The sequence below is a fragment of the Bos grunniens genome, chromosome 8 (assembly GCF_055505025.1).
Source record: "Bos grunniens cultivar Pamir isolate PY7600 chromosome 8, Bosgru_T2T1.0, whole genome shotgun sequence".
Taxonomy (NCBI): domain Eukaryota; kingdom Metazoa; phylum Chordata; class Mammalia; order Artiodactyla; family Bovidae; genus Bos; species Bos grunniens.
In genome coordinates, this window is record NC_141172.1 from 63,972,066 (window position 1) to 63,985,518 (window position 13,453).

Below are 13,453 nucleotides of genomic sequence, written 5' to 3' on the forward strand. Positions count from 1 at the left end.
AAAGACACAATAAAGAGATAAGTATGCCTCAGGTTGGGGCACATTTCCACCACTGAGTCTGCTCTTTCCCTTAAGTTAAACGAGATAAATATAGAATATATTAGTTTTTTTTTTTTTTTTAAACCACAACAAAATACAAGTTTATTTTGGCTGATACTATATATACAACTTGGGTGAGGTGGAGGGTCCCTTTGGGCAGAAGCTTCCACAGTCATGGTGGTAGAGAGAGAGAGAAAAGTGGCAATTCGTACCTGGGCTCTTTTAAAAAATATAAATAGTTTAACTTTATTGGAATAGCTAGACCATAAAGAAGGCAGAATGCCAAAGAATTGATGCCTTCGAATGTGGTGCTGGAGAAGACTCCTGAAAATTCCTTGGACAGCAAGAAGATCAAACCAGTCTTAAGGGAGATCAAACCTGAATATTCACTGAAAGGACTGATGCTGAAGTGGAAGCTCCCGTATTTCGGTCATCTGATGCAAAGAGACAACTCATTGCAAAAGTCCCTGATGCTGGGAAGGATTGAGGGCAGAAGGAGAAGAGGGCGTCAGAGGATGAGATGGCTGGATGGCTTCACTGATGCAATGAACGTGAACTTGGCCAAACTCCGGGAGATGGTGAGGGACAGTGAGGCCTGGCATGCTGCAGTCCATGGGGTCACAGAGGCAGACATGACTGGGCAACTGAACAACATTAATTGATTTATTAATATGATGCCATATCAGTTTCAGGCATGCATCAGTGATTCAGTTATGCATATGCATATATTCAGAATATCTTAGAATTGAAGTGTTTGAGTGATACTTCAGTAACAGTTTGGGGATGTTAGGAAAATGAGTGCCAATGAGAAACACTTCAGTTCATTCTATTGCTGATTGCCTTCAACTCGGTGCTGTCAACTATAAATTGGTACTTACCAAGAGCATTGCCAACAACTGAACAATGAAGGCATTTGCCATCTGCCTCTACGGAGATCGAACCCCTTGCTGCTATAGTTGTTGACCTTCAACAATCCCTGAGGGAGTTCAGGGTGGAATGAGGCACTCTGTGCTCCAGGGAGTCTGGTGGGACAGGTCTTTAGATAGCTGGATGTTTTTAGGAACAGATTTTATGATCTAAATCCTTGCATCTCCTCATGTCTAGAAAAGCACTAAATCCCTTACCATCTGAGCCACCAGGGAAGGGCACATTAACGTAAAATTTAATTGAATTAAAGGAAATGGCAACCCACTCCAGTACTCTTGCCTGGAAAATCCCATGGACTGAGAAGCCTGGTAGGCTGTAGTCCATGGGGTCGCAAAGAGTTGGACACGACTGAGTGACTTCATTTTCAAAGGACACTCTAGGGTTGTTTCTGCAGCTTATCTCAGTAATCTGTCTTTGGATGAAGATCAGATGCCTCACACATGGCCTGCAATCAAGACTGGAAGAAGACATAATTTAAGGAACTCTCTCCAACCTGTCTATCAGGTACTCTTAAATAGCTCATCCCGGTGAAATTGAAGGGAAATTGACTCTTAGGTTAACTCCCACTTCCAAATGCCCCTAAGCTGGACTGGTCTATAGGGAGTCCTCAGTTCAGTTCAGTTCAGTTCAGTTGCTCAGTCCTGTACGACTCTTTGCGACCCCATGGATTGCAGCATGCCAGGCCTCCCTGTCCATCACCAACTCCCGGAGTTCACTCAGACTCAGGTCCATTGAGTCAGTGATGCCATCCAGTCATCTCATCCTCTGTTGTCCCCTTCTCCTCCTGCCCCCAATCCCTCCCAGCATCAGAATCTTTTCCAATGAGTCAACTCTTCGCATAAGGTGGCCAAAGTATTGGAGTTTCAGCTTTAGCATCAGTCTTTCCAATGAACACCCAGGACTGATCTCCTTTAGAATGGACTAGTTGGATCTCCTTGCAGTCCAAGGGACTCTCAAGAGTCTTCTCCAACACCACAGTTCAAAAACATCAATTCTTCGGGGCTCAGCCTTCTTCACAGTCCAACTCTCACATCCATACATGACCACTGGAACTGACCTCAAACTCACCTTAAAACAATGCTCACAATACAATATTGTAAAGTTAAATAAAAAAAAAAAATGCAGCTAAAAAACAACAACAACAACAACAACAACAACAATGCTCAAACAGAGGAAACTACACTACACTGGGATGAGAAGAAAATGACATCAGCAGTAGACAGCTTGCCCAAGATGCTAATCTGACTCGTATGATCATTTATAATGTTCTTGATTCCTTGGACCTATGCCTATCAATCAAATGTTTTCTATCATGGACACAATTCTATGCTAATTTAAAACCCAATCCAATTGTTTGGTTGTGGCCAATTATCTGTGTCTAGTACTTTTGGGTTACCTTGATGGATTTCTGTTCTCTAGGGCTCTGATTTGGAGAAGGCAATGGCACCCCACTCCAGTACTCTTGCCTGGAAAATCCCATGGACAGAGTGGCCTGGTGGGCTGCAGTCCATGGGGTCGCTAGGAGTTGGACACAACTGAGCGACTTCACTTTATTTTTTCACTTTCATTCATTGGAGAAGGAAATGGCAAGCCACTCCAGTGTTCTTGCCTGGAGAATCCCAGTGACGGGGGAGCCTGGTGGGCTGCCGTCTAAGGGGTCGCACAGAGTCGGACACGACTGAAGTGACTTAGCAGCAGCAGCAGCAGCAGCAGCAGCAGCAGGGCTCTGATTGGATACCACCTAGGAAATTTATTTTAGATGAGTGTTCAGTTCTGTTCTATCTTCATGATATTTCTAGAAGGATCCTCTCACCTGGCCAATTAATAATACCTGCTCTGATCCTGGCCATAGATTTAAGTTTTCTCTTAGGGTCATTTAAACTCAATTTGAATGATAAGCTAAGTCTCAATAAAAAATTAACCTTTCATCTGTTAAAAGGAAAAATCCCACAATTACTGGGTGGATCTACATGGTTAACACCAGGCTATGGTCATTTAAGTTTAAAGGCTCCTCTATGTTGGCAACGGTTAAATCATACTAAAAATGATCAACCTGGTAATTATGAGACAAGGCTGGGTGCTTTATGAACTATGCCCTTAGAGAGAGTGACTGGTATGGAACTCAGTGGATCTGTGGCACTAATAGGCCATAAGGCCTTCACATCTACAGGGATGGATTTGAAGGTGTAGCCTGGAATTCCCATGAATTTTAGGTCATACATGTTAACAAATTAGAGATAACCCCAACCAATCTACCACTGGTATGATCCCAGTGGGTTAGATTTTGCCTGGAGAATCTTTCCTGGAGAATCCCTTGGACAGAGAAGCCTCGAGGGCTACAGTCCATGGGGTCGCAAGAGTTGGACACGACTTAGCGAATACACCACCACAGTATTCTACTGGCATGACCATTTAGCAGCTTTTATGTGTGTGTGTGCCTTCAATGGGGTTGGAGGATGTAATTGACCATATCTAAGCCTTAACAACTTTCATAAGCTTTACATGATAGTAATCAAGTTATTAGCCTATTGAATTCTGAGGTCTCTGTGATGAGAAAGGCAGTGCTACACAACTGCAAGACCACTGACACCTTACAGCATCTCAGGGAGGTATCTGTGCTGCAATTCAAACGGAATGCTGTATTTTCATACCTCATAAATCCTTTAATGTAATATAGTTGATGAACCACATGAAAAATCAGATTTATGCTTGTGACTCATTTCCTAGTCTTGATGATCTTTTAAAAAAACTGACTTGGGGATTCCTCAAGCGCCGCGCTTGAGCCGCCGAGTCGCGGTCCCTGTGGCCGGTCCCTGAGGCCCGCCGTTCTCGTCAACCCCCGACCGAGTCCGGCATCCCCGCGCGCGCGTAAAAAAAAAAAAGAAAAAAAAAAAAAAACTGACTTGGTGTGGGAAGCTCATGGCTAAAATAGTTACTTTTAATTCCACTAATGTTAGTAACTGTACCATTTGTGTTTTGCTTGTTTCACAAGATTATTATTTCTTGTATTACCAAGTGTATGAGTGAGCCTCCAAGAAAATGATAACTAGACTTGAAGCAGTTGATCAAATGTATAGCCCGATATATGATCAATGATTGTAATGGTGTAACTCTAGCTCACCCAGGGACGCTCTTCTATTGGGCTTCCCTTGTGGCTCAGCTGGTAAAGAATCCACCCGCAATTCGGGAGACCTGGGTTCGATCCCTGGGTTGGGAAGATCCCCTGGAGAAGGGAAAGGCTACCCACTCCAGCATTCTGGCCCAGAGAACTCCAGGGACTGTATAGTCCATGAAGTCACAAAGAGTCAGACACAGCTGAGCGACTTTCACTTTCTTTGAGGCTTCCCTGGTGGCTCAGACGGTAAAGCGACTGACTGCCTACAGTGCGGGAGACCTGGATGCAATCCCTGGGTCAGGAAGATGTCCTGGAGAAGGAAATGGCAACCCACTCCAGTATTCTTGCCTGGAAAATCCCATGGATGGAGAAACCTGGTAGGCTATGGTCCATGGGGTTGGAAAGAGTCGGACACGAGTGAGCAACTTCACTTTCATTTTCAGGTATCAGTTCAGTTCAGTTCAGTCGCTCAGTTGTGTGACCTCATGAACCTCAGCACGCCAGGCCTCCCTGTCCATCACCAACTGCTGGAGTTTACCCAAACTCTCGTCCATTGAGTTGGTGATGCCATCTAACCATCTTATCCTCTGTCATCCCCTTCTCCTCCTGCCTTCAATCTTTCCCACATTAGGGTCTTTTCAAATGAGTCAGCTCTTTGCATCAGGTGGCCAAAATATTGGAGTTTCAGCTTCAACATCAGTCCTTCCAATGAACACCCAGGAGTGATTTCTTTAGGATGGACCAGTTGGATCTCCTTGCAATCCAAGGGACTCTCAAGAGTCTTCTCCAATACCACAGTTCAAAAGCATCAATTCTCCAGTGCTCAGCTTTCTTTATAGTCCAACTCACATCCATACATGACTAGTGGAAAAACCATAGCCTTGTCTAGACGGATCATTGTTGACAAAGTAATGTTTCTGCTTTTTAATATGCTGTCCAGGTGGTCATAACTTTCCTTCCAAGGAGTAAGCGCCTTTTAATTTCATGGCTGCAATCACCATCTGCAGTGATTTTGGAGCCCAAAAAAATAAAGTCTGACACTGTTTTCACTGTCTCCCCATCTATTTGCCGTGAAGTGATGGGACCAGATGCCATGATCTTCGTTTTCTGAATGTTGAGCTTTAAGCCAACTTTTTCACTCTCCTCTTTCACTTTCATCAAGATCCTCTTTAGTTCTTCTTCACTTTCTGCCATAACGGTGGTGTCATCTGCATATCTGAGGTTATTGATATTTCTCCCTGCAATCTTGATTCCAGCTTGTGCTTCATCCAGCCCAGTGTTTCTCATGATGTACTCTGCATATAAGTTAAATAAGCAGGGTGACAATATACAGCCTTGACATACTCCTTTCCTGATTTAGAACCTGTCTGTTCCATGTCCAGTTCTAACTCTTGCTTCCTGACCTGTATACCGGTTTCTCAAGAGGGAGGTTAGGTGGTCTGGTTTTCCCATCTCTTTCAGAATTTTCCACAGTTTATTGTGATCCACACAGTCAAAGGCTTTGGCATAGTCAATAAAGCAGAAATAGATGTTTTTCTGGAACTCTCTTGCTTTTTTGATGATCCAGCGGATGTTGGCAATTTGATCTCTGGTTCCTCTGCCTTTTCTAAATTCAGCTTGAACATGTAGAAGTTCATGGTTCACGTATTGCTGAAGCCTGGCTTGGAGAATTTTGAGCATTACTTTACTAGCGTGTGAGATGAGTGTAATTGTGCAGTAGTTTGAGCATTCTTTGGCATTGCCTTTCTTTGGGATTGGAATGAAAATGAACCTTTTCCAGTCCTGTGGCCACTGCTGAGTTTTCCAAATTTGCTGGCATATTGAGTGCAGCACTTTCACAGCATCATCTTTTAGGATTTGAAATAGCTCAACTGGAATTCCATCACCTCCACTAGCTTTGTTCATAGTGATATTTCCTAAGGCCCACTTGCCTTCACATTCCAGGATGTCTGGCTGTAGGTTAGTGATCACACCATCATGATTATCTGGGTAGGGAAGATCTTTTTTGTATAGTTCTTCTGTGTATTCTTCCCATCTCTTCTTAATATCTTCTGCTTCTGTTAAGTCCCTACCATTTCTGGCCTTTATTGAGCCCATCTTTGCATGAAATGTCCCCTTGGTATCTCTAATTTTCTTGAAGAGATCTCTAGTCTTTCCTATTCTATTGTTTTCCTCTATTTCTTTGCAATGATCACTGAGAAGGGCTTTCTTATCTCTCCTTGCTATTCTTTGGAAATCTGCATTCAAATGGGTATATCATTCGTTTTCTACTTTGCTTTCGCTTCTCTTCTTTTCACAGTTATTTGTAAGGCCTCCTCAGACAGCCATTTTGCTTTATTGCATTTCTTTTTCTTGGGGACGGTCTTGATCCTTGTCTCCTGTATCATGTCACGAACCTCCATCCATAGTTCTTCAGGCACTCTATCAGATCTAGTCCCTTAAATCTATTTCTCACTTCCACTGTATAATCATAAGCGATTTGATTTAGATCATACCTGAATGGTCTAGTGGTTTTCCCTACTTTCTTCAATTTAAGTCTGAATTTGGCAATAAGGAGTTCATGATCTGAACCACAGTCAGCTTCTGGTCTTGTTTTTGCTGACTGTTTAGAGCTTCTCCATCTTTGGCTGCAAAGAATATAATCAGTCTGGTTTCAGTGTTGACCGTCTGGTGATGTCCATGTGTAGAGTCTTGTGTTGTTGGAAGAGGGTGTTTGCTATGACCAGTGCGTTCTCTTGGAAAAACTGTATTAGCCTTTGCCCTGCTTCATTCTGTACTCCAAGGCAAAATTTGCCTGTTACTCTAGGTATTTCTTGACTTCCTACTTTTGCATTCCAGTCCCCTATAATGAAAAGGACATCTTTTGGGGGTGTTAGTTCTAAAAAGTCTTGTCGGTCTTCATAGAACCGTTCAACTTCAGCTTCTTCAGTGTTACTGGTCGGGGCATAGACTTGGATTACTGGGATACTGAATGGTTTGCCATACTTTCAGGTATTAAAAGATGCAGTGAGAGGGAATACTCTCCTGGACCAGAACTAGAATACAGGTGTCCAGAGATCTTTGACTATTAAGACCTAGTCCAGTAATAGCACATTGAGTGTCTTATCAACACAAACCTTCCTCAGAACTGGGAACAAGCCTTCCCAGAAACACGGGACAAAATGGTCATGAAATACTCCCCAAAATATGGTCGGATTTATGACCACAAGGGGGCTGTGTCAACTACAAACTGACACTTACCAAGAGCATTGACAACAACTGAACAACGAAGGCCTTTGCCATCTGCCTCTATGGAGACTGAACCCCATGCTGCTATAGCTGTTGACCTTCAGCAACCCCTGAGGGAGTTCAGGGTGGAGTGAGGCACTCTGTGCTCCAGGGAATCTGGTGGGACAGGGCTTTAGATAGTTGGATGCTTTTAGGAACATTTTATGATCTCAATCTTGCATCTCCTATATCTAGGTGAAAGTCGCTTAGTCGTGTCAGACTCTTTGCTACCCCATGGACTGTACAGTCCATGGAATTCTCCAGGCCAGAATACTGGAGTGGTTAGCCTTTCCCTTCTCCAGGGGATCTTCCCAACCCAGGTATCAAACACAGGTCTCCCGCATTGCAGGCAGATTCTTTACCAGCTGAGCCACAAGGGAAACCCTCTTATCTAGAGAAGCAGTAAATCCCTTCATGGTGACATCAGATCCTCATGACTAACAATAACCTTTTGTAAAATGAGTGCTTCATGGCACTGACTCCCCCTTCACCAAAATCTTATATATTGACTTTCCCCCTCTGCCGCTTAGGAGCAGCCTCTCAGAGCTATCTGAGATGCTGGCTCCCAGGCTGCAGTCCTCATTTTACCCCAAATAAAACTTAACTCACAACTCTCAAGTTGTACATATATTTTTTTAGTCCACAGTGTCCAGCCTGTGATGGCCAACAGACAGTAGAAACTATCTTTCTAGTTTATTCCTGCAGGTTCAGAATTCCAACAGGCTGAAATGACTGTTTTCTCCAAGTTCACTCTCATTAGCCACACTGACCTGACACTGAATTACTGATGAGAACAGTGAACTTCCTGTGGTGAGCCTTCAAGTGAAGATGCCATGTGGGCAGGACTATAGCTCTGACCACACATCTGTCTAAGTCAGGGGTGACTGGAACCATATGGATTCTTAGTCTTATCCCTGGGTCTGCCACCCTCACCCTACACTTCAAGCCAGGCTTTCTGAATCAGTGCACATGTGTGATAACCAGCCCCCTCGACTTTCAGTCCCTGCTCTGGGCTTGTCCTGTGGTCTGTTTGCACAGATGTGTCTGATCACTGGAGCCATGTGATGAGGGTCACAGTCCATCATCTAGAGAGAGGTGCTCTCTCATTCTTGACCCTCTGCTGTTAGGACCTGAAAGCTGCAGGGTCTGGAGCCCAGCTAATGACCAACTCTCTCAGTTTAGGAACCTGGGATCCCTAAAGGAGTAGATTCTTCCAAGGTCCTGCTCATCTGACTGGCAGAACCTGGAAGGGCACTAAAGTTCCCCTGACCCTCAGGTCAAAGTTCTAGCAGAAACACCCAGGGCACTCACCTCCCACCACTTTCCCATGGTCTTGTCACTTGGGTATATAAAACTGATGTTGCCTGGGTGACTTCAGAACGAGGGGCACAGTATGGCCATGGAGGCCTTGCTGGGGAAAGACAATGACAAAAGACCCATCCCCTGTATAGTATAGGCGTGGGGGAGAGAGAAAAACAGAGAAAGCGAAGGAGAGAGAGACCATTTGAGGCAGAGGGTTTATTATAGAGCAAGCATGAATAGATTGCAAAGTCGGATGAGACTTTCATGCAAACGTGTATGAGAAAGTAGAAGAATTAAAGCTTTTCTTATCTCCTTGAGAGACAAGTGGCTGCCTCTGGGATGTCTCTGGCACACCTCAGGAGTTAATTTTGGAGGTGAATGTGTTTACAGTTCCAGGGGTTACAAGCCTTTGACCTTGGAGCTATAGCATTGAGGTGTCAGTCTCTTACTGAACCTCCTGATTACAAGGAGATACCCTGAGGAGGGGAGAAGGGAAGACAGCTGCCTTCCTCCCCTCATTGAACAGAGAGTCCATCATCTAACCCTATCATGCCTGTGTTAGTTTCTGATTGCTGCTGTAATAAATTACTACAGTGGTTTAAACCATACAAATGTATTGTCTTACAGTGTGGAGGTCAGAGTCTAAAATGGGCTGGCAGGGCTGTGCTCTCTCTGGAGGTTGCAGGGGGCAACCTGTCCCTTGCCCCTTTCAGTTGCCAGAGCCCACCCACATTCTTGGTTCATGGCCCCCTTTCCCCCTTCAAGGTCTGCAGCACAGCCTCTTCAAATCTCTTTCTCCCTGTTGTTTGCCTTCTGTCATGTCGCTCCCTCTGTAGTCAGCTCCTGCTCTGTCTCCTAGTATAAGGACCCTGATGACTGCATGGGGATAATCCAGGTACTGCAGGGTGAAGTCCCTACAAGATCCTTACCTTAATCATGCCTGCCCCCTGAGATAACAAAGTCACACATCCCAGGGATTACGATGCCTTTGGGTCATGACTCAACCTTCCACATTCCCCAGGCTTAGAGCTCTGCTGGATTCCACTGAGGCCTGATATGGGCCTCACCCCAGTGTCACTGCCCCAACAGAGGTGATAGTTTGGGGTGTGTGAACACTTGTGAGGACAGGTATCTTTTGTCCATCTTTGTAGGCAAAGAGGAAACATGGCTATGAGGTTTCACATTTGGGTCTGAAGCTTAATAGTGTGATAATAAGTAGAAAGACTGGTTTAAAAATGTTTTCATCTTTTGCTGGAGAGCATGTATGCTAAGTTGCTTCAGTCCTGTTCAACTCTTTGTGACCCTATGGACTGTAGCCCTCCCAGACTCCTCTGTCCATGGGATTCTCCAGAAAAGAACACTGGAATGGGTTGCCATGCCCACCTCCTGGGGATCTTCCCAACCCAAGGATGGATCTTGAATCTCTTATGTCTCCTGCACTGGCAGACAGGTTCTTTACCACTGGTGCCACCTGGCAAGCTTGCTGGAGTAGCATTGGGAAGTTCTCTGAACCTCCATGGAGAGAAGGATGCAGCCGAAGGAAACATTCTGCACTACAGGCACTCAGACTCCTATTTCATGGAGTTTGTCTCTTGGAGAATTAAGCAATCATTTCTAACCAGAATTTCCATGAATTATTCAGTGTTTGATTTCTGCCTCTGTATAACAGAAACGCGGCTCTTGCTTTCACCGAGGAAAATGGTTGCTGTGCAGAGATTGTCCAGAAGAAGGAGCCAAAGACTTTGAAATGTGCCGGGAGCTCTGAGCTGATTCTAGGGAACAAGATGCAGCAGCCCCACAAGGGATCAAGCAATATAGCTAGTTGCTAAGGTGCATCCTGCTCACATACTGGGTGCTCAGCTGGGCCCCATGTGCTTTCCTGCGAATCAGTCATGCAGGGCCTGGGACACCTGGGCCCCACCTTCTCCCCACTTCAGGATCCTTGCTTTGGTACATTAGGATAATATAAATTATGAATACTTGCTTTAAAAAAATTATAAAAGAAATATACACACTGAAAATTCAAAATAGCAATTAGTAGTGCCAAAAGCCCTACTGTAGCCTGCCAGGCTCCTATGTGGTATTCTCCAAGTCAGAATACCGAAATGGGTAGCATCCCCTTCTCCAGGGAATTTTCCCAACCCAGGGATCGAACCCAGGTCTCCTGCCTTGCAGGCAGATTCTTTACCATATGAGAAAATGGGAAGCCATTTTAAAAATTGTAAAAGAAATATACACAATGAAAATTCAAAATCGCAATTTGTAGTGCTGAAAGCTAAATATCTTATTAGCTTCCCATAGACATAAATACTATTATCAATTTGGTCATTAGACTTCCAGACATTACATATTTACATTCTTTATTTGAATTGCTGACACTCACCATCTATTTGGAACTCACAGCCTATGTTGACTCATCAGGGTATGTTTGTGCGTTGCCCTCTCCCAGCATCATCTTTGCAGGTTTGCTTGTAGATTATGGGGTTTTGGCTGTGGGATGTGGAGAGGTGAAAAAAAGATAAGAATTATAAGAGTGGACCTAGACACTGATGAGGAAGAGAAGAAAACAGTGCATACCAGCTCAGGGAAACATGGGGCTCCTCTCTGTTCTTGTTTTATCCTCCAAAGCCAACCCAAACTATAATAGAAATCACCTTCTTCTCAAGGACCCCTGTGATCAAAATACCAGGTGACCTTGTGTGTGGAAGGTTGGCAGAACCCTCTCCTTTGGGGGCACATTTGACCTCAGGCTGACCTTGTGATTTTGTTCCCCTGAATCCTGAGAAAGGGGGCTGGCAGCTGAGCCACCAGGCAGCACCGACTGTGGTGAAATAACCCTGACCATGTAAATTGCATCTGACTTTGGGGCTCTGAGAGTGTATGGGCATGTCTGGTGGGAAGCTTCTCCAACTGAGGTGACTCATGACTGGGACTGGCGACAGGAGAGAGCTGGGCTCCTGTGGGGCCGGGGCTTCTGAGTACCCAGGTGGACCTGCTGTCACCTCATTCACCTGCGCTGTGTCTGGGCACTGGACTGCAGCAAGGACTGACCCTGACAGAGGTCCTGGTGCTGCCCTGCCTGCTTGTGACACTTCCTGGCCCAGGTCCTTCTCCGTGAGTCTAGTGCCCAATGGGACCCAGATTATCCTGTAAGTAATAAGACCTTGAGACAGTGAAAAGACTGCTAGAAAGTGGGTGGTAAGTTCAGGGTTACCCGAAGTGGTGGCTGCAGTGGTGTCTGTTCTCCAGACAGCCACAGGAGAGTGGGCTGTCTGGCCAGTTGTTGGGACATGAGCCAAGGGAATTAGAGAGGATGGAGGGACTTGATTCCCCAAACAAAAGCTGTAGAAAAACCAGGGGTCCAGGGCATTACACCTCTCCTTTAGATGTGTGAAGGGATTTTAATGTGAAATGGAGCTGGAGGATATGAAATGGAGAATCACATGCATGTACCCTCAGAAGAATGGAGAGACTGATTCCTGTAAATGCCTGATTTACAGAACACCTAGAGATATCTCTTAATCAATGAACATTCACCAAGGATCTCTTCCCATCCTCAAGCCAAGGAACTTACTGCTTGGATTCTGTGTGGACTTTCCCTCTTTGCACCTCAGGCCCATAAATACAGCAGACCCCAAGCCCTCAGTGGACTCACCTGTAGCACTAACGCATGCATTTCCTGAATTATAATTCTTCTGCTAAACCAGAAAAAAACTCAGTTTCTTCTCAATTGAACCTGCCTCAATTTACCTCTTTATTCGGGTTGACAGTCTTCACCTCATCTCATAAGCTTATATTAATCTATCTTTCCTCTGAATTCTCTACTCAGTGACTCAACCTTAGTCTGGGCAATACTGTCATGACTTCTCATAGGGTCAGAACACATTATCTTTTAAAGGTTTAAAAGACCCTCTGCACACTACTATATTTAAAATAGATAATCAATAAGGACTTACTGTATAGCACAGGGAATTCTGCTCAATATTTTATAATAAACTAAATGGGGCAAGACTTTGAAAAATAATAGATACATGTGTATGTATAACTGAATCACTTGCTGTACACCTGAAACTAACACAACATTGTTAATCAACTATGCCCCAATACAAAATTAAAAGAAAAAGACTTTTTGCAGAATTTTAGCATCCAGTAAGTGGTTAATTGATACTTAAAATGATTAGTCTTTTGCAGTCTATGCTTTTCTTTTCTTTTGTTTCTCCATACAGCCCACTTCACCCTGGCTTGCCAGCTGACATTGTGGTAACTAAGATTTCAGGAGTAGGCATCCCAACTTCCCTTTCTATTACTGCTTTCAGATTTTGTTTTCATGAATGGTTTTACTTTTCATGAATGTGTTTTCTCAGGGAGAGATTCCTTTCTGAAATGATACCTACATTCTGGGACAATGAAGCTCCATGTCTATTCAACAAAGCATCTCCTATTCCTTTACTAAAACTCCATTCTCATGCCAAGACCCCATTAATGATCAAACAAGTAGTATAGAAAGTCCTGGTTGAACACCTGTCATCTAATCCTTCTCAAAAGTGAACTGGGAGAAACCAAATCGTGTGGCAAGATGAATCAAGTTTTTAGTTCTGAATGAATTGGCAGTCCTTTAAAAAATGATTTTGTTTTCAACTGGGAACATTAGAGAAATGTATTAGGATTTTTTTTTTTTTTTGCATCAACTGGGTAAAAATCTTGATTTTGAGGTGACCTTTTATTTTTGTTTTGCAACCAATAATTTATAATAACTATAGTATTTCTTAAAATTTCATATTATTTTCTCCAAGTGGTTTTGGA